At 30.5% G+C, this 23,586-nt stretch overlaps 1 pseudogene; it reads left to right on the top strand.

The window, feature by feature from the left end:
• Positions 1-1,582: 1,582 nt before the first annotated feature.
• LOC109815563 (ethylene-responsive transcription factor 4 pseudogene) lies at positions 1,583-2,614 on the top strand (annotated as a pseudogene).
• Positions 2,615-23,586: the final 20,972 nt, after the last annotated feature.

Here is a 23,586-nt window from a genome sequence, read left to right as displayed (position 1 = left end):
ATTTGTATTCCAAAATTCCTCAAAATAAATCAAGTATCAAATTATGTAATAATCTCTTTCTCAACAACTCTAAATACACAAATTTCATAAAACAACCAACCAAATATTTTAATAATTAAGATAGCAAATAAGATGATGTAGGATATATTTTTAACAAAATGCAATCATTTAAAACAAAGTTATTGGATTGAGAATCAATCCTAACTTCCTGCATTTCATAATCAAATCCATGAATGGTATTGCTCACTTTTTCATTACCTAAAAAAAACTCATGTAATAACAAAGGTGAAACATCAATTTACTCTTGAAGTTTTTAACTCTTTTGTGATGGTGAAACAACAACACAATAATAACACAGAGCAACTCAAACAGTTATCGCAGCAGAAATAAATTTCCCAAACTTGCAAGAATCTGTGAGGAGCAACAACCAATGAACAACAATAATAAATCACCAAAAAATCACACACAAAGACACCAAGATTTTTAACGTGGAAAACCCCTCAAAGCAAGGGTAAAAACCACGAGTCGTCCAGACCAAAAAATAACTTCACTATGATCAACAAAGATTACAAAAGAGTCTCAATCAACTGTACAAAATAGTGCTAACACCTGTCGCAACCCGAAAATTTCTAATCTCGCGACTAATGGTTTAGACATCCTTTTAAAAATCTCATCAATTAAGGAATGCCCGGACGCTAGAATAATCCTTAATTAATGGTTTTGAAAAATGAGTTCATGGAGTCGCCACCAATGTTTTACTCAAAACATTGGAAAAAGAAAAGGCTTTTAAAAAAATTTAAAAAAGAAATTCAAGAATATAATCTGCATATAAAATTATTGCATAAAAGAGAAATTTTTATTTTGTCTCTTTTCTTATAAGAGTATTTGTTAATTATTCCATTATTTTATTTTAGACTAATTTTAAATTATTAGCTGCACATTTTATTTCTATTTAAAAATTCGAAGTGGGTTTGTTTGTTGCAGTGATAATAAAGAAGAAGTGATTTTTGTGTCTGCTGAGTTATATTGTAAATTATTTAAAACTTTTTTATTTGAATTAGAGTTTAAAATAATAATATTATAATATCTGTGGTGGAAGAGAAAAGAAGGAGGGCAGTAGAGAATGATATTTTAGGATGGTGGCGTATGCCTAAGCGTGTCTCCCGCCAGGGATCCAAGGCACCACGTGTCAGGCATGGAGGCTGCAGGGGTTGCCACCGTCGGATGGCATCTGACGGATTCAAAGACGTTGGCGATCCACCTCACGCGGCGAGGAGGCGGAGCAAGGCGACAAATGTCTCCGTACTCACTCCCCCTAACGCCGTTAGCGTAAACGCCGCCTCTTCGCTAGTGTCAGGTCCACGTGTCGCAATTATTAATGTTGACGGTGGGCCCCGCCACCACGCTCTCTCTCGCGGCTGGGGCGGCGCGGCTCATCAACAATCAACAATCAACAATCAACAATAAACATAGTGCAGTCAACGCACCTCGTTGACCACGCCAAATGTTTTAGGGGACACACACGCGCCTCACTTTCTCCTTCTCTGCCCATAAACCGCTTCGGGGGAGCGTGCCAATTAACACGCACGCACGCACACCCTCTCTCTCTCTCTCTCTCTCCATTTCGCCCTATAAAACCACTCCTACTTGCTTTCTTCCCCTCAGACATTGTCTCTCTCTTTTTCTCTTCCACCTTCACAAAGATTTTTAATTACAACAACACCAATGGCTCCAAGAGACAACAGACCCACTGCGCTTGCTGGGCCCGCCCCAGGCCCAACACCGCCCCACGCCACCGCCAAAGAGATCCGCTACAGAGGCGTCAGGAAACGCCCCTGGGGACGCTACGCCGCCGAGATCCGCGACCCGGGCAAGAAAACACGTGTCTGGCTCGGCACCTTCGACACCGCCGAGGAAGCTGCGCGCGCCTACGACACCGCCGCGCGTCAGTTTCGCGGCGCCAAGGCCAAGACCAATTTCCCCACTCCTTCCGAACTCGTTAACAACGCGCGTAGTCCCAGCCAGAGCAGCACGCTCGACTCCTCCTCCTCCCCTCCGCCGCCGCTCGACCTCACCCTCACGCCGCTCTCCGCCGCCGCCGCCGCCCTCTCCTTCCCCGTCTCTCGTCCCGTCCTCTTCTTCGACGCCTTCGCCCGCGCCGAAAACGTGATGAACATCCCCCGCCGCGAGACCTGCGGGTTTGAGCGTCCGGCGGCGGAATTCCGCCGCGTCGATTCCGATTCTTCGTCCGCCGCTCAGCGGCGCGGACTCTTGGATCTCGACCTGAACGTTCCTCCCCTCCCGGAGGTTGCCTGATTCGTCGATCTGGTTTTTGGTTTCTCAATTTTTCGCGCTTTTTGAAGCATCTCGTAGTGCTACCATTTTGGAAGAGGGAAAAAAAATGGAATCTCCAGTGAGTAGTTGACACGATGCTCGGATTGGTTGAAGATAATTAGATAACCGGCACGTTATGTAAATATGCTTATAACCGAAAGCAAACGTGGTTTTTGCTTTTTCAGTGTTTTTTGCAACTGAGAACTTATTCAGAGTATCTCCCGTTGTTTCTGCAATTTCCTCAAAATTAAATATATAAATACTTACTGGCATTTCTATCTATCATGTTCATTTTAGGGTTCTGGTTTCTGTATAGACAATCTGTATAATATGTGACATTATCCATTTATTTGTGCGCAAGCTTAGATAGATGTAGTTTTGTTTGATGAACATTTGGCTTTGTTTTTTTTTTTTTTTCTTTCCATGGAATGCGTTGTTGGATTTCGTTGGTTGAGATCTGACAGACATGTCGCCGGCATTGTTGCGCGTTTGATTAGGTTTTTGTCGTGGGGGCCTCTCTCTTCCGTATGTTACTTGATTGGTTTGTTCTTTTTACACATTCGGATATGCAAGCGTTGCTGTTAAGTATCAACTACGAACCATATATAAAATGCCTTTGTACCAAAATTAATGAAAATAGAAATAAAGAAAGAAAACCCGTATTGCTTCCTAGTTCCTAGTGTCACCGCGGGACCTACTTGGTTGCAATTTTTTAAGGGAAAAGAAAATTGAGTCAGCGAGAGTTGAGTGGGTTTTAGGTGATTCTATTGGTGGGTAGCAATTGAATGGTGATTATATAGGGTGAATTGGAATGTGAAAGTAGAAAAAAAAGAATTGAGAAAAAGGGGCTTTTAGAGAGTGATGATGTTAAGAGGGTATTCTGGTGATTCGCGAAGGGGGTTTTGATTAAATAAATGGGCGCAGGCGGCACCGACGGCGAAAACGGTGCGTAGAAACTAGAAACTAGAAAGGAAGAGTGAATGAGGAGAGGGAGGTGGGTCCCACGTGGGCATTCCGTGTTGACTATGTGGCTGTCGGAGTTCATGTTGTCTTCACGTGATGTTTCTGCGCCCCCATCTTTCCTGTGTCTCCACCTTTTCCCACTCTTTCAAGTTCAACTCTCTCATGCCTCATCTACTTTCAAAGTAAATAAATAATATTTCAAACAATTTCCTTCTTGCTTCGATAACACATGTAATAATAATTAAAGAATAACGTAATACCCAACCAACTAACTATTAGACCTGTCAAAGTGTCCCGGTACATTCGGTTCAGCTTCAAAATGGGTCTCGTTAGATAAAATAAATTAAAAAATTATAATTAATCATAAAATTTAATCTCACCCTTTTTAAATTTGGCACACCCGAGTTCAGTCTATGGTCCACTTGACCTTACACTTCTTTATTATTCCAATTTACTAATGTCTCCCTTAACCAATTGATGTTTTATATATATATATGATTTTAATAATATTTTATTTTATTTTTTACATGAACATAAAATTAATAACATGAAATTGTTATATATTTATTTGTTTAAGTCTTCAATACAATTTAATATTAATGGATAATCATTTTAATGACAATTTTTTATTTTTTATTTTAATTATTTAAGATAATCTTTTTAGTTAAATTTAATGTTAATATATAATGTTTAATTTGATAATTTTTATTTTAGATTTGAAGCTATTTTAAGTTGAATTTTATTTTAAAATTTTTGTACCATATAATTATTCAACCAACCAAGTATATCGGCTTAAGACTTTTTATACTTTGATGCTCGAATTTGGAGGGTTGTGTACCATACAACTCTCCAAATGATCCATAAACTAATACTCTTTGCACTTTAGTGCACAAGTCTATAGGGTTGTATACTATTTGAATCTCCAGTCGATTGAACAATTCCACCATTTGATCGTTAATAGGTTTTCAACCAATTTCATTGAATAGTTAAAACTAGATAATCAGTGTTGTGACTTTCATTTAAGCTCGATTATAATTATAAATACGATTCACAGACTCATTAAAGGATATAAAGACAACATGTATTTTACGAGATCATCATTATAAGTAACTAATTTACTCCTTCAATACGACACCAATATATATAGAGGGTCAAAGGTTTAGAATAGGACATGTTACACTCATCAAATGGTTTGGACCTAGATGCTAACCAATTTCTAGTGGTCATCCTTCATATTAGAACAATATTAAGTTACAGTTTTTTTTATAAAAAAAATTAGGTAGGTCAATGAATCGACTTGTTCAACCACCAACCTATGATTAGTCAGATCGAGCTAAAAAAGTTTCAATGTTTAAGAAAGTGGTTTGGACCAATCCAACAACCCACTTAAAAAGTGAGTTGTAATGAATCAGACTAACCCGTTTTAATAGTCCTCTTAATAATCAATCATTTTTTGTTAAAATTAAAAATGAATTTCTTACTAGATTAAAATCAATCCTAATGCATCTCTTTATATATATATATATATATATATATATATATATATATATATATATATATTATTTTGTGAAAAGTTTAGATTATGTCATTAAGGCAAGTCACAACCCTATATAAGATTAGAATCAACTAACAATTTTTTTGAAAATTTTTAGTAGAATTACGAATCGCTTACTTCATTTCCAATATAAGTTCACATAGAAAAGTCAAATTTGATCCTAAGTTTTTGGTGTTTAATTTCTTACAAAATATAAATTTATAATTATTATAAATTTATAAGTTTTTGGTGTTTAATCGGTTAAAATTTTTGTTAAATATAAATGTTAAAATAAGCATTATATCAATTATTAATTTTATTATACACAATAATTTATAATTGAATTACACATAAATTTATTTAAATTAAATTCTTAAGAACATGTGCAAGTGTTTTGGTACTGGACCGCTTCTAAAAAAATGCTAGTTGTCTTTCTTATCCAAAATATTCGAAGGGAGTTACTTGTCTCCTCTTAACCTTGGCAAGAGGTTATACAATTGTGTTTGAATTTCTTTAAATCTCATATTCTCTAGGAATATTTTTCCAAAGTTCAATCATAATTATTTTTTTACTCTATTTACTGTAAATATATATAATTATGATATAAAATTATTGAGTCTTTGTTTTGACTAAAATAGGAGGCAATATACTCTAATTGATTTTTGGGTTTAGTAGATTCATGGTCCCCGAATCTTAAAACAAACAAGTACAAAGAGTTAGATAACACAGTAGTCTGCATATATCTGATAAAAATAATTTACTTGAATTAGTTTTGGATTCAGACGCCACACTAGCATGTAATGCGGAAGAAAATAAATACTGAATATGTTTTTAGAAGTGAACCATTTCAAAATTGAGTCTAATAATCTCATCCTATATTCTCTGAGAAACTTGTTTGTGCGTTAACGATAAAATATGCTTCCATATAAAATTGAAAGCGATAGAATCGTTGTTGTCCATATGTTATTGGGACACTAGTTAGTTGTGAAAAAAAAAACGATTTAATGAGATTGTCAGAATTTAGATAAATAAAAAAGTATATGCTATTCACCTAATGAAGTACGAATGAGCGGATATCGGTTATCTATATCATTTCTTATACAATTAATCGGCACAAAATGTAGGTACAATATTTTTAGTGTGCGGTTGACAAGTATTTTCACTTAATTTTTTGTTTGCTATCAATTGAAAACTTCGTACGATCTTATTATAGTGGTTGATTAAGAAGCTTATCAAGAATATATGGACAATATCAAATTAATTTTTGCTACTAAATTTATGTTGTAATAGTGTTATAATCATTTTTAGTCGTTAATCTTTGCTACCAAATTTATGTTGTGACAATGTTAATATCATTTTTAGTCGTTTTATGTTGTTAAGTTGTTAAAGTTAAAAGATTCTAAAAATCTCTTAGAAGTTTAAGCGATGATGAAAAGGGTTTTTCTGGATAGAAATTTAGTTTGACTTTAAAAGAAATAATATATAAGGTGGTCTATTTTGAATAGAGCCTCATAATTTTTTTTCCTCAACTTTCTAAAGAAAGAGAGGATTCTCGAGAGAAAGTCTTTGGTCGGTGAGCTCTTTATCTCTCAACCTTCTATTATTCTTCTTCCAATCCTTTCTAAGTCTTTGGTCATGTTGAAATAGCACTTGATGCCTCAAAGGCGTGCTCAACATGATGCAAGTTCTACACTTATGCAGATTGCGGAATTATGCTAAATCCACCGGAAACACAACCCAAATCATAAAACACAAGAATATATATATATATATATATATATATATATATATATATATATATATATATATATATAAACTTTTACCAACTGTTACACCACCTAATAACTTTATATTAAATGTGAATTTTATAAATTCAACTGTTAGATTGAAAGTTCATATAACTTTAAATGCGTATATCAAATTTTGTTAAAATTGAACAACAATTTGAAGGTGATCAAAGTGTTCATATTTTAGTATATTTTGAAATGAATATATTATGTCAATTTTGTTTTATAAAAAAGAAGTATCAAATCATCTTGGATTAATATAAAATTTTGTATATATGATCTAAGTGATATGAACTTTCAATTTAACGGTTGGATTTACAAAATTTGCATTTAATATAAAAGTTATTGAGCGGTGTAACACTTGGTAAAAGTTACACTGGTATTATTATAACCCCCCTCTATATATATATGCATAAGCTATATACAACTCATATCCAACATTATTTTCAACATGCAACACCTAATTCACTATAAATCATCAAATTGCTCTTCATGAACCCAAACCCCAACTCTCATTTAGAACTCACTCTGTTTGCTAGGTTGCATCAATTGTCTTGTGACGGAGACTTGAGTAGGTTAATATAGTCAAGGCACGTGGTGCTTGGGCTACTACGATTAAGTAGAAAGAGTTGCACCTTGATTATATATCAACTATAACTTTTGGCCCAATGGTAAACGCTCGATCCAACAATTGGTATCAAAGTCAAGGTCACGTGTTTGATTCCAAACGAGAGCAATTGTTGAGGGGGAGATTTTTTTTGGGTTCCATCAATTGTCCCATGTGGAGGCCTAAGTAGATCAAGTCATAGTCGAGACACGTGGCGCTTGGACTACTACAGTTAAATAGAAAGAGTTGCACCCAGACTATCAACTATAACTTTTGGCTTAGTGGTAAACAATCGATCCAACACACTCTGATTTGATCAACTTAATCATGAATCTCAATGGAGTTCATACAACACATAACTCATGCATCAATACACAAGTCAACTATTAAATCCAAATTAATAAATATAGCTTCCTTTACCTCAAAACTAAAGAGAACTGGGGGAGAAGAAGAAAATTTCAAATGGATCCACAACTCAATTCAAGGTTCCTACTGACTTGAATCATAAACAACACATCTTATATGAGATTAGGGGAGAAGAATCACTTTAGAAGAAAAGATTGAGACTCAAATATCAAAGTACCTCTTTCTCTATAATACTTCTAAGTTTTGAGAATGAGTTTATGAAAGTCTATTTTAAATAAAAGCTTTATATACTCCTCCCTTAAGAATCAAACTGGATTTGTGCAAAAAAAATAACTCTTTTAATTACTAAAACTCATCAGGAATCTTTAGACCTAAAATTTCTCAATATGAGATCGCATCTCAATACATAAATTAACATATAAATAATACAATTACTACTCTCTACACTTATAGTGTTATAGAGTGGAGCTTCATAATTCTTTTTCATTTAATTTGTTAAAATAAATGAATAGATAAATTCATACTTGAATGATAAGTAGCAGGGAATGACTTTAGCTTTATAAAGAGTCAAAAGAGTATATTGTACATACTTTTTTATTTATTAGAAATAATTTTATATATATTCACTTTCTACATAATCAAACAAACAAGAGGTGCGCAAGAAAAAAATGATTTTCTTTTCTTTCCTTTTCTTCTTTATAGAATAGCTTAAAAAAAATCATCTCACAAATTTTTTTCTTCCTTTCTCATTTTTTTTCCTAAATCAAAAATCAGTATTAACAACTGTTGGGTGTCTACAAGTCATTACTCTACATGGTTGGTAATAACTTTTTTATAAAAAATAATAAACAAAATCGCGCACCCGCTTTATGAGCCATATTTTTCTAAATCTGTAAAAGATGACAAAATCAAAATATAATTATGCAAAGAATAATGTGGGATTCGTAATATTCTGTTGGTGAAAAAAAAAGAGGAACAATTATTAAAAAAAAAACAATTATTTAAGTGTATAATTTAAAATTTAGATTCTTAAAATCAATTATATAGAATACTCGTGTAATACCACAATATTACTATGGCCAACTCCTTAGAATTGATTATTATATTCTCTTCGACATTAGAAAGAATAGTATACCAATTTATATAAAAATAATAATAATAATAATTTAAAATGAGTTTGCCATGAAGTGACCTTTCAAACAGATATACCGTATATACAAGAGCATCTGGAGACCACTGCATCACATCAACTATTTTTCTCTCTTTTTCTTAAGTAACAGAGTTTTTATAAATAATTTTGTTAAAATTTAAATAATTTATTTTAGTATTTAAATAATAAAAAAAACTGATGTGACATAATAAGTAATCCACACTACAAATACTCTAATGCAATAATAATTCACCATAGTTAAATATTTATTTTTGGTGAGAAAGATAAAATCTCATTGTCCCCCGAATAACTTGTTTCCCACTAGTCACTGTAAGCACCAAATTTATGTTGGTAGTGAATCGTGATGCTGGGAATTCCCCACTTCTTAGACTACCAATGACCCTTCTAAACTATATAAACTCAAAAATATTATTTAAAAAATTAGAATCACATGGGTGACCTTTCAAAAATCAAATCATATAAAACACAATTTATTATATCACTTTAGTATTACCAATATATGAATCTTTTAAATAATTAAAAAAAAAAGAGTGAACTAGTGTGGCATAAGTAAAGTGATTTGTGGGCAGAAAGAATTGAAAAAGGAGGGTCGGCGTGTCACGTGTGAAAGGGTGTGGCGGCCGCTGTAGGTGTGGGTCCCAAAGATTCTTGTATCTCACACGCACACATAATTTATATCATTCAATTTCAACACTCTTTTTTTCTTTTTTAAGTGCCTTGCATACGTATGTAACTTCATTCCATTTCGCCAACTTCCACATTCACACCATATCTTCAAATATAACTTTTTTTATTTTTTATTTTAATTTTTGTAACACATATTATCAGAGTTTTAAAACCCGGACCGACCCGGCCGGTCGGACCGGGAACCGGTGGTCCAGCCGGTTCGAATCTGAAGTTGGATCGGTTATGCAGTCGACCCGTTTCAAACTGGATTGAACCGGTCAATTTTCCGGTTCAACCGGTGAACCGGTGGGTCAAACCGGTTCAATCATTTTTTTTTTATAAATTTTTTTAAGGGACCATAAATCACAAAAATAATAATGAAAATTGAATCTCTTAATGAAAAAGCAAGGAGTCTTATTAAATATAACAATGACTACTTGTTCTAATATATTTGTTTGCAATATATATAACTTAAATAACTTTTATAGTATATTATTAATTTTAAATTATATATTTAATAATGCAATATCTATGTAAATATTACATATATTATTTTCTGATATTAATTGCAAGCATATTATATATGTACATATTATTTATATTTTTAATTTGTATTAATATACCGTTTAACATATAATTTTTTTATGTATTTTTTTACAAAATAAAAATAAAAATAATTTTAAATAAGATAAAAAAATTGAAATTTAAAATAAGATATGAATTTATTGAAATTTATAAGTATAAAATATATTTAATATGAATAGTTTTTAATAAAAATAAATAAAAATCGAGTCATGCGGTTCAACTAATGACCTACCGGTTCAACTTTTGACTCACTGACCCAGTACCTTAACCGATTCGATGACCGATCCGGTTTTTAAAACTATACATATTATTGTATTTAAGAAATGTTGTGTTGGAAGCATTTAGTGATGAAATATTGATGAGTGTGGTGTTGTGAGAAAGGGACAAGGGCGAATGATGGAGGGACGCGTGGAGGGAATCACGTGAGATGGCACGTGGCATGGGGTGTTGGAAGTTGGATAATGAATGAGATAAGAGGTTGTTAGGGTTTGGGCGGCTCAGTCTCTTTCTGCGATGCTCCAAAGTCTGATGCCTTCTCACCTCACTCTTTAATTCTCTCTCCAACCACATCTAATTTTCAACTCATATTCTCCTTTAATTCTAATATTTACAATTTAAATCTTAATTTTAGATATAAAATAAATTATGCCAAAATAAATATTTTTTTTCTGTATATTTATACAACTTAACAAATTAATCACTGTTTTTAATGATAAATATTTAACCTAATATCATAATTAAAAAAAACAACAACTTTATATCATCAATGTTCATATCTTATCAATTTGTGTGCCTTTCCCCAAGTAATTCAAATAAGTGTTTCTTGAATTAATATTTAGGTTTAATTAGGTTTTTAGAGTTTAGTTAAAAATATTTTATCTTTATTTTTAATATATATTATGATATTTTGAGTTCCTGTCTTCTACTTTTTATAAGAAGTAAAAGAGAAAATGTATATAACTAAAAAAATTATGCAACTATAAAAATTAAAAGTTAAAAAAATATGTATTAAAATTAAAATAAAAATAATTATAAAAACTTTAAAGTAAAATTTATATGATACTATAAGAATTAAAAAGATAGTTAAAGTTGGACTAAGTTATAATTTTGTTCTTCTATTTATTTTTAGGATTAAGTTTGGCCTTCTCTGTTTTTAAATGGTTCAAGTTTAACTTCTAATTTTCAAAAAAATTTAATGTTATCTTTCTATCTAATTGAACACTCACCATATTAATAAAATTAGATGAAAAAATAATAAATATTTTTAAAAAATTAAATGACTAAATTGAATATTTGATAATGGACCAATTTATAATTCAAAAATTAAAAGAACTAAATTAAATTCTAATTTATCTAACTTTTTTTTTGTCTAGATAAATTTTTTTAAAGTATTTTTACTTACTTAATATTTTAGTATATTAGATAATTACATTTCATTTTGTGGTCATATTTTTAATTTCAAGTTTTCAATTTATTTTATATTATATGTATTGATGTATATATAAAGTTTATATTTATAATTTATTTTATATAGTTACTATTTTATTTATTATTTTAATAAATTAATTTAAATTTAATTATATATTTTATAATTTTTTAATCAAGTAAATAAATGAAAATGAACTAAAAGTATTTTAAAATATATTTTAATTAAAAGTGTAATGACTCATCATGCATGATTCCTATACTTAAAGATCTACTCGTAGTGAAAAATCATAACAATTACCTAGGGTTAATATACAAAGAATTCCTAAAAAATACATATAATAATATAAATGTATGTATAAGAATAAAACCAACCAAAAGAGTAATTGTTCTTCAATGGAATTTCAACCTATCTTGTACATATGTATAAACAATAATCCAAAAATTGAAGAAAAAATAACCTAGGTTATTGGTCAAGCGACTCTACAAAATATCTACAATAAGTAGCACTGAGCTACACCGCCATCCAACATGATTCTTAACTCATCATCTCTCTTTGGCCTTATCTTACTATGCTCCTATATAAATGTGATCATAGTCCAATCATAAAGAAACATGCAAAGTTAAGTTAATATTTCAAAAAAGAGATATTATGTAAAACCACACAACTACAACGACATCATGCCTTACAACAAAACAACAATATAGTACCTAAACATGATAATCAACAAACATGAAAGATAGACAACAATCTCAACTTGTTCCAACAACCATGTCATTCAACAACAAATTCACATAGCATATGATCAACACCAAAAATCAACACATTATATGCATAACACATCAACTACACGCGTCATCATATATTTAACTACAAAGATCTCTTACAACAGAGGTAAGTAATATAAGTAACTTGACTCTACTGAACCAACGCAATCTTTTTACACTTGTTAGATTAATAGCCAATTTGGATACCAATCCACCACAACATGGTTTTTCAAATTTTTGTCATTCACCCTAGGAAGTCTAGTATTCCTGTCAAGACAGAACAACTTAGGTGTGAGTTTACCATTACATTAGCTTGCATGATTAAGCTACTTATGAAATTAGTTCACTGACTACCCTTTAAATATTATGCCCTTTCAGTATTTAGTTAGAGATTCTAGTCTCCAATCTTGTACTTTACTCATTAGCCACTTTATACATGTATGTATCGACCTCCTACATACTTCATCAACTAAAGTCCTAGAAGAGTCAAGAGACCCATTTTTTATATGTTGTTATATGTATATTATTGTAGGTAAGACTCATTATAATTTAAAATTTTATCTATCAAATTAAAACTAGTAAAGACTCATCAGAGACATTTTGCCTTAGCGCAATTTTTTTAAAAATAATTATATTCATTAAAGTAGAATTTTAATCCTCAAAAATATTATATCACATTATACGAAATATATACAAGCTCGGATTAGATGATAGTGAATCGACGGTGGAGAAAATATGCTCTGATATGGTTCCTTTATCATGAACATGCCACGTTTCTCAAAAGTGTTCACCGAACGATGTGACATGTATCTTTTCTTCATAGGACTTAAGCACAAAAGAGTTGTGTGACCGACAATAATTAATGCTCATGTAACGATTGTGCTCGAGAGTGGGACAAACACTTAATCGCAGTAGAGGGATGAACCAAACAACCTGCCTAAATACCTCAACTTTATTATACTTCCATAATTAATCATAACACTTTAACATGAATTTTATCATATTCATATTGAGTGAGGAAGGATTAAACCACTCCCATTCAATTACTACATACAAATTTCAGATGTTTTAAATTACATAAATTATTTCGAGTATTACATTATACAAATTATTATGTTAGTAATTAAATATTTAATCAGTATATCTCTTACATTAATTAAATTATTCTATTTTTCTATTTTTTTTTAAATTACTATGGTATTAATATAAAATATTTTCAAGACTTTGTTGATAATTAAATTTTTTGTCAAATAATCTAACTAATTATCTTTGAAACTTTTTCTCTTAATCTAATTACATTTTTTTTATCCGTAAGTTTTAAACTTAAAACCGTATTTAATGGACCTGAATTTAGTTATACCAAAACCGACAATATAATGATAAAAAAAATTCTATTTAATTGAAGAACAAATAAAAGAAAAAAGTGCATGAATGATTTAAAAAAAAAAGCAATATCATTTAATTTTCTCTTAAATTTACATATTTTTTCCCAAGCCAAAAAACATGAAGTAATTATAATAATTAGGTCATCTTAATTATTTATTTATCAATATGTATGAGACTATAAAAAGGTGGAATACAAATTTATTTAATAATTTCACGCTTTAAATTTGATATAATTCATTGAAGAAATTAAAAGAAGTAGAAGGTTCTAGGGGGTAGTGAAATTAAAATTTGGGTTCAAATAAAATTGATGAACACAAAAGCTTTGGAAGCAGCTGGTCAAGATAGGGAGGGACCAAGATGGATGCTATGACTTTTACAAGTTTGTTCATTTTGTTTGGAACAAGCTTGTTTTATAAGGCTATGATTAAATTTGAAGTGTACCACACCACTCATAACAACTCACGGGGCACTAACGTCATAAGTATTGTGATTAGAAGAAGACACAAGCAACGTTGATGTTTCATTTTCACGTGTTGTGTAGTATTGTTGTAAACCAATTTTCTAGGGTTTCAAAAAGAACAAAAAAATTATAATATAATGTTTTGTAGTTGTGGGCGCCGACTGCCACGTGCGAACAAACTCTCCACAATAATTCATATTCAATAAAGTGTTTGTTAACAATTCATTTCATTTCGATTAAGTTGACAAACCATTGATTTATTTTAAGCTTTGCTTCATGTTATTTTAATTGTTTCATTTTAGTCGTTCTGTTAACGACATCCCATATTTAACGAAAACACTTGTGTGACACTTCAAAACATTGTCACGATAGCACTTAGCACATTTACATTAAAAATGATATTATATTATGTTGCCATACCAACATTTATGTTAAATGGGGAATAATAAGTTAAAAAAAATTAAAAATTGCGCATTTAGTATCGATCACATTCATCATTCATGAAAGAAAACCAGAAGAACCGAATTAACAAAATAATAATAATAATAATAAAAAAACAAAAATATGATTAAGTTTTTTTTTAAAAGGTCTGATTATGTATTAAAAAGGTTAACTTTATGTAATCTACTTAAACGAAATTATTTCATATAAAATTTGTAATATAAAGAACATATTGATTAAAAAACAGGTTAAATGTATAATTTAGTCCAATGTGTAAATTCTTAATTTAGTTTATGTATGTAAAATTTATGAAATTGATCCCCATAAATGTTACTTATTTAGTCCATGAAATTGTTAGCACTTTTACATACTCTTAATTTGGTGTATTATTAATTTGGTTTCTGAATGATTAATACATTCTTAATTTGACCTTTTTATGTTGGGACCAAACTAACTGTGCACTACATGTGTGTAGGAACCAAATTATAAGTGTTACATGCATAATAACTAATAATTAAAATAACAATGCATAATAAAATTAATCGTGTCACACAAAGTAAGTAACATTTATCAAGTATAAGAATTGATTGCAAGTTTTTATAAAAAGACCAAATTGAAAATTCACAACATATTCACGGATTAAATTATATGTTTAACTAAATAAATATTTGTAATACTGCACATTTTCTTAATTATTATTATTTTTATTAAATTTTTTGTGTTATGTTGATTTGTTGCTAAATTGTTGAGAAACTCTAGACAAAATTATGGAATTCCCTATGAGTTTTTAATTGTTTAGGGGTGTCTTTGAGCAGAGGTCAAGTTTGACCTGTAGGGAAGGGTATATACACTACAACAAAATTGTCATATAGTGACACACACCCTATAGTGACACTATATATGTCACTAAAAATTACTTTTACCCACAAAATAACTATAATATATGTTGATATATTATTAAAAAGTATAGGTATAAACTATAGTGACACATAAAATATGTTGTTAAATCTCATTCAAAATCAACACTAAAATTGTGTGTAACTATATGACAAATAGACATATACATACATATATTGTACCTATAATGACACTTTTTGTATGACACTACATGTAACATTTCTTGTAGTGATAGGATTTCTTTTAAGACTTGAACTTCATAAGTTCATTTCTCAAAGAAACTTTGAGGGATAGTGTAGAGATGAACTTTGAAACCAAAAGTGGCGCTGCTTCCTTCTAATCCCACAATTGATATCTGATCCTTCGCTAGAGTGGAGTGAAGTCTTTAGTGCTAAGATTCAAGCTTGGAGGAAGCTTTGAATCATATTTTTGAGGTGTTAGGTAGAGGTTTCTAGAGTAACTCCTGTTCTTCTTTCTTTCCTTTCTCTTGAAATTAGAGGTAAAGGAAGTTATAAATGATTATTTACTTAATTGCTGAATTGAATGTTGTTTGATCTACTCAAAACATGGTTGTATCTATGATTGAATGATGGATTTTCTCATGTTGCTAAGTTTCGAGAGTTTTGAACCCATGGGAGTGGTTTTTAAACGAATGATGATCAAATATGTATTGCATGTTGATATTCTGAGTTGATTTAAGTTGTTGAAGATGTATATGATTGATATATGGCATTGCATGTCGGAGATTTTTTGAGTTTAGGGTGAATTAAGTGATTTCGTGAATCTACAAGTGTAGAATTCATAATCACGATGAATATGCCTTCATGTTGTTAGATGTGGCTTGAATTAGAGACTCTCTATCTTGCTCATATTGGGCATAAGATTGGTGGCATTGGACATGAGGAGAGAGAATTGCTTATAACTTGGCCATGTTGAACGTTAAGCTGAATGACACTAAGTGTGAGGAGAACGAATCTTTTCTACTTGGATTGACGTAAGGTGCTAATGGAGTGATGTCGAACGAGTCACGTAGAGATTCTTTTGCCTAAAAGAGGGTCGAGTGTGGACTTTGCCACGCTAGGCGTGAGAGTCCAGGGGTTCCCACCTCATCTATGTCGGGCATGGGCTGGATGATATTGGGTGTAGACGAGACAAAGAGCTCCTTGTCTAAATGGAGCCAGACATAAGGTGTATGGTGTCAAGCGTGGAGTTACTTATGAAAACTTGTTTGAATGATTAAGTGGTGAACCTGAATAGGTTAGTTGAATCTATTACATGTATGATGATTAAGTTGTTCTATACGTTGTATGTTGATGTATAATGTTGAATCTTTACATTTTGATTTAAGATAATGTATATAGATGATTTAATGATTGATAGTTGAGTTGAGTTGTATGGTTAAATATTGAGTAGTTGTGTTGATAATGTTTAAAGCATGGAGTTGTACTGTGTTAATTAACCTAAGACTAAAGTGTAGACACCTAATTTCATCTAGGGCATACAAACAAGGAAATGAATTTTTATTATCAAGAAAAGGGGCTCCCAAAGCATGGAAACAACATGATATGACATCAAAAGGCCCAAAGCCCAATAAGGGTGATTTAGTAGCCTGGGACGGAACGTTCTCAAACCGGAACAAACAATTCCAAATTACTAAAAAGGCCTAAAAACCCTAGTTTGGAATAGGTCGTTCCAACATAGGTTATTATGAGTAAAATTCAAACCTGGAACGAGTCGTTCTGCTTCTGGAACGGGTCATTCTGGATTCAAATTTTACTCTTAACGGATTGGACCAGAATGAGCCATTCCGGATCTGGAACGAGCCGTTCTGGCCATGTCTGATGTCTATAAATAGTAGACTCAGACACTGCCCCCGGGGGTCAAAAAAATTCTTCTAGAACTCCTTACAACTCGAAATTTCTCTTTATCTCTCCTCCTGTATTTCTTAAGATTTTGTGAGGAACATTGTAGTGTGAAAGGTAGCCAAAAAGCACCTAAAAGTCTCCATACTTGAGGATCTAATAAAGCTTAGACAAGAGGTATTTCAGTTAACAATATTTTTTAAATATTATTATAATAAAAGCAACCATGTAGACATTTTAGGGTAAATCGAGTAATTTAAATTTAAGCATGTAAATAACCATTCATAAAGGAGATCAAATATTTAAACTTTTAATTCTTGTCACGCTATCTTCATCATAGGGTACCGATTTAGGCGTTGTAGGGGTGCTCAATACCTTCCCTACATGTAACCGACCCTCGAACCCAATTTTGGTTATCAAGGCCATTATTGGATTTTCAAAAACATTTTCTTTTTCCAATATTTTGAGTAAAACATTGGTGGTGACTCCTACGAACCATTTTTTTTAAAACCATTAATTAAGGATTAGTCTGGTTTCCGGGCATTCCTTAGTTGATGAGATTTTCAATCGGAAGTCTAAACCATTAGTTGTAAGATCGAAATTTTTCAGGTTACGACATAGAGGAGAGGTTATTTTTAAAATTGCAAATCCCATTATGAGGATATTGTGTTGTGGTGCTCTGAGAGCATAGTTTGTTGAAAACCTTTTTGAAAAGTTGACCCTTAAAGTGAATAGTTGAGTCTCCTTTAGGACCTTAGTTGATGCAGTACGAAGCAAGGTTAATGCATACCGACTATAAGTGACCACAATATAGGAGTTAGGTCGAGTTATACTGATTATAAAGCTACCAATGTTGATTTGTATGTAGGTAAGATCAAGACATACATGTATAAAGCGACTAAATTAGAGTAAGGTACAAGGTTGAGGTTAAAATCCCTAACTAAATGCTAAAAGGGCGTATTTTTTGGAGGGAATCAACAAGCTAATCTCATAGGTGACTTAATTATGAAACTAATGTCATGGTAGGCTTACACCTAAGTTGTTTTATCCTGACATAAATATTAGACTTCCTAGTTTAAGTGGTAAAATCTAAGAAATCACGTTGCTGTGGATTTTTATCCAAATTGGTTGTTAATCTAACTGATTTAAAAAGATTGAGTTGTTAATTTAGTAGGATCAAACCACTTAAACTACTTACTTGTGTTATATGAGATTTTTGTGAGGATACATATATTTGATTTGTTGTGCATATGCATATGAGTTATTGTGTTGTGTGATGCATATGTCATGTTGTAGTATTGTTCAAGTTGATTAATAAGTTGAGTATTATGTTGTATCACGTTGACAGGTTGCATGCTAATATTATGTTGAAGTAAAATGAGTTGCTTGTGTTGCTAACATAACAATTTGAAATTCTATGATGATTATGTTGAATTTTTTTGTGAACTCTAGTTTATCCTTATATGCTTTTTATATGATTGGACTATGACGATCCTACTTGATATGAGAGTATAACAAAAATAGGTAAGAGAAGGTAGAGATTTGAGGCCATGTGAGTGATGGTACTGACATTCTTTTGAGTTATCCTAGCATAGTTGGATAGTAGTATTGTTGTTTGACCAACAACTAAAATTATTTATACTTTAGTATCAAATTACTATATATATATATATATATAGAGAGAGATCTATTTATTCTAAGAATAAATCTAAATTTACTCCATTCAATTACTCATGTTTTACATTAAATTTCAACGATCCAATTGTTGAATTTAAAGTTCTTGATGCATATATCAAATTTACAAATTAAAAAAAATGAAAATCCTTTGATTCTTTGTTTTATTAATTCAAATCGATAAATAATCAAAAATTATTTTATATGTTAATTTGAAACAAATTATCAAATGATTTTCAATTTTTTTAAAAATTTACAGACTTAATTTATGCATTAAAAATTTTAAATTCAACAATTAGATCATTTAAATTTGTAATAAAACATAAATTATTGAATAAAATAAATATAAGTAGACTTACTCATAAAACAAACAGATCTCTTTATATTCTTTATATATATATAAGTAATTTATGTATGATAATCTTAAGTTATTATTTAAACTTTTTCACTACTAGTAAATAGTAATTAAGTTGTCAAATATTAATTGTGACGGATTGTTACAATATTTAATATATCTTATTAGATATCTTGAGCCCTCAATGTTAATATTTCTCAAATGACAATCGGCTTCTATGTGCGGGGCTTCACCGCTTCACTCTTTTTGAATCCATAATTTGTTTTAGATTTTGTTAATAAATATCTTAAAGGTATTTGTTTAATACTTTTTTTATTTTTGTAAAGAAAAACTAATCCGAAATTAGAACGAGATAAACTGCCAAATCTGAAAATTTGAGATAGTTCAACAGTTGCAAGTTTTTGGGCCCAACAGAAATCAGGTCTAGTGGACCACTACACTAGCAACAACGTATTCCTATGTCTTAGCCTCATGATATGCATACTTTCTTTTTTATAAATACACCTAATTTTTTTTTCAAAAAAATAATAAAATTTTAAAATATTCTTAATTTTTATAATTTTTTTAATTTTTCACTCTCAATATTTAATTTAATACTTTTTTTTTCACATACATTCTTTCATTTTTTCAACTTTCACATGTATTTCCTTACATTTCCTCCACCTCCACCTATTTTAGTAGATAGTTTTAATTCTTTTAGTTTTACATTACTCTCTTCTCCCTTTCTTTTTCATTTTTTTCACTATTATCTTCTCCCTACCCACTTTTAGTTTTCACACGCACTCAGAACATATAACTAATTTTCGAAAACAGTATATTCGCGTGTGACTTTCTTAATAGTGTCGAAAGTATTAAGTCAAATGTGCATTTTTTCTTTGAGCACTTCTCCAACTTACACGTATAAAAAATACGACATCAAATAATTTTAGTGTTTCAGAAAATACTTTTTGGAATAGTAAAATTAATGTTATCGAAAGCATGTCTCAAAATTGAGTTTTTAATATACTTTTGAAAAGTACTTTTCGAAACAATAAATTTAATGTTCCAGAAAGTACTTTATGGAATTATGAAAAATAACATACTTTCGAAAAGTACTTTTCGAAACATTAATTCTATTATTCTGGAAAATACTTTTAGAAAGTGTGTTATTTTACATATTTTGATAAAATACTTTCTGGAACATTAAATTTATTGTTCTAGAAAGTACTTTCTGAAAGTATGTAAAAAATACAATTTTGCACAATACTCCAGAATAGTAAAAATGTCTTTTTCATAATGTTAAACTTAATGTTAAGGTTTTTGGAGGGATAAAAGAATAGAAAGTATTAGAAGAAAAAAATGTGTGTCTAGTTTAGTAGAAATTGTTGAGGAAGCCATATGTATCTACAATGCTGTCGTGTACCATTTTTACAATCTGAGTGCATGTGAAAAAAGTGAAAGTGGTGAGGGAAGAAGAGATTAATGTAAAAATTGAGAGAATTAAAACTACCTACTGAAATAGGTGAGAAATTAGAGAAAAATAAGAAAGTGCACGTGAAAACTAAAATAGAGAATAAAAGAAGTGTGTGAAAAAGAAGAAGAAAATAGTAAATTAAAAATTAGAGGTGTAAAATTAAAAAATTAAAAAAACTATGAATATTTTAGGAATTTCTTTTTAAAAAAAATAAAGAAAGTGTACTTATATATAAAAAATGAGGTGTATATATCATGAGCCTCTTTCTTTTCTGATTGGGCCAAAAAAGACATAGAAATGTGACCTAACGCGTATAATTTTGTACTTAGATTTTGACCATATAGTTTTGTACTTGGATTTTGACCCAATTGCATTAGCATCATCCTTAGGCTCAACAAATCTACTAGTAGTGGATAACAACTAATAACTTAAAATTATAAGTTTATTGATATCTGGTAATGTACTGTATACCTTACATATGAAAGTTAAACAACTATACAAACATAAATGATATAGATACAATGATCCAATAAAAGTAAACTATACAACATAAGTTGTTGGTTAAACAACTCCTACTATCAACTAGCTATTCCAAAGTAGCTTAAAATATCAACATTGCTAATCTCAATGTGGCCTCCAAAATAACTCCTACAAAAACTTATATCTACTCTACTCTCATACTAAGTATAATCATTGTAGTCCATCTACATGAAAACACACAATGGTAAGTTAGAGTTTAAAAAGATAACATATATATACAACACAAACGTCAACAACATTAATATATCAACACATCTTCATTGCACCTTCAACACTATCAACATATAGAATTACTACACAACTAACGTATATCAACATGAACAACTTAGTCTACTACAACACAATATCAACTTGAACATCACTACATCAACAACTCAATTTTTTCATCACAACAACATAATATATACAACACAACAACTATATGCATTGTCACACATTTCAACTAGGAGATCTCCTATAATACATGGTGAGCAATTTAAGTAGTTTGATCTTGTCAGACCAACAACACAAGGTGATCTTTTTGGCTTGTTAGATCAACAACAAATTGGTTATCAATCCACAACACAACAATTTGGTTTCTCAAATGTCACCACTTAAATAAGGAAATCTAATACTACTATTAGGATAAAACAATCGGGTATAGACCTGCCACAACATTAGCTAGCTTAACTAAGCTTCCTACGAGATTAACCCATCAACTACCCTCCAAATACTATGCCATTCCAATACTCGATTAGAAACTAAGTTTCTGACCTCATACTTTACTTAATTGGTCACTTATAATCAATATAACTCGACCTTGCCCCTATACTATGGTCTCTTTATACATGTGTGCTTCGACTTTGTCCACACACGATATCAATTAAGGCCATAGAGGAGACTCAACTATCCTCTTTAAAGGTCAACTTTCTAAGAAGATTTTTTCAACAAATTAGGCTCTTAGAGCACCACAACATAATATCTACACAATGAGTTATGCAACTTTAAAAACAAATTTTCCTCTAATCCTAAATTGGTCATCACAACTCAATAACACCAAGCCTAAATGCTTAAAGCATCCTCAACATTCATCATCTCAACAACATAGCAGCATCATGCTTAAAGCATATTCAACATAACTACATCACCAACACACAACATACAACACGCAACATACACCTTAACTCACTTTTAACTCTCAATCATCTATCATCTCTAATTACCATTTTATATTAAAACACACGTGCACGTGCGCGCGCGCGCACACACACACACACACACACACACACACACATATATATATATATATATATATATATATATATATATATATATATATATATATATATATATATATATATCATAATCAACATTTAGCAACTTAAAACCAATCAATTATATTCATCACAATCAACACATAATTGTACTCAAAATCATCATGCAACAACTAAACATCAAATCACCATTTTCGTTTTCAACATGCTTCAAAACTCAAACCCCAACCCTAATCCTTTCATCCCAAGCACCACAACCACAATTTAAAGGAAGAATCACTATTTGAAACTCAAAACATTAGATAAGAACACATTTTAATTTTCCTTACATCAAGATTAATCAAAAAAATGAGAAAGAGAAGAAGAAGATCCCACACGACTCCAAGAAGCACCACAGACACACTAACTTGACCTTAGGTTCTATAACTTGAATCAACAACAATACAACACATGTGAACTTAAAGGAAGAATTGGAGAGGATTTAGAGGGAAAGGAAGCTCATAAACCAGAGTCCTTCTCTCTAGAATTCCTTTAAGTTTTTGAAGATATTCAAACTTATGAAACTTGATTCAAAACAAAAATTTTATATACTTCTCCTTTCAAGCTCAAATTAAACTTCTGTTTAGAGAAATCTTCAACACTACTTAAACTGATAAGAAATTCTCAGATTTTATAGTTTCTCAACACAAAACAACACCTCAACATAACAATCAACATATAATTAAAACAATTACGACATTTAACAACATATAATGATGTCTATTTTTAATATTTTTATGATATATATATATATAATATAAGTATATTAATGATTTAGTTAATTTTTAATTTTAATTTATTTTTAGCAATAGTTTGATTTTTTAAAAAATGAAACAACATTTTGTAAGTACTTATGAAATAATGTATTTAAATTCTTTAAAGTTGTATAAACACTTATTAACATGTAAATTTTAATACAAATAACTGATTAAATTTTAAATATTTATAATATAAGTTCTTATATATTAAAAATTATTGAAAATATCTTAATTAAATTGTTTGTCTAAACAATCTTTAAGT

This window comes from Cajanus cajan, chromosome 10, assembly GCF_000230855.2.
Source record: "Cajanus cajan strain Asha chromosome 10, NIPB_CcT2T_4, whole genome shotgun sequence".
In the NCBI taxonomy this organism is placed as follows: Eukaryota; Viridiplantae; Streptophyta; class Magnoliopsida; order Fabales; family Fabaceae; genus Cajanus; species Cajanus cajan.
Note: the sequence above shows the minus strand (reverse complement) of the source record. Positions and strands in the feature narration are given on the sequence as shown.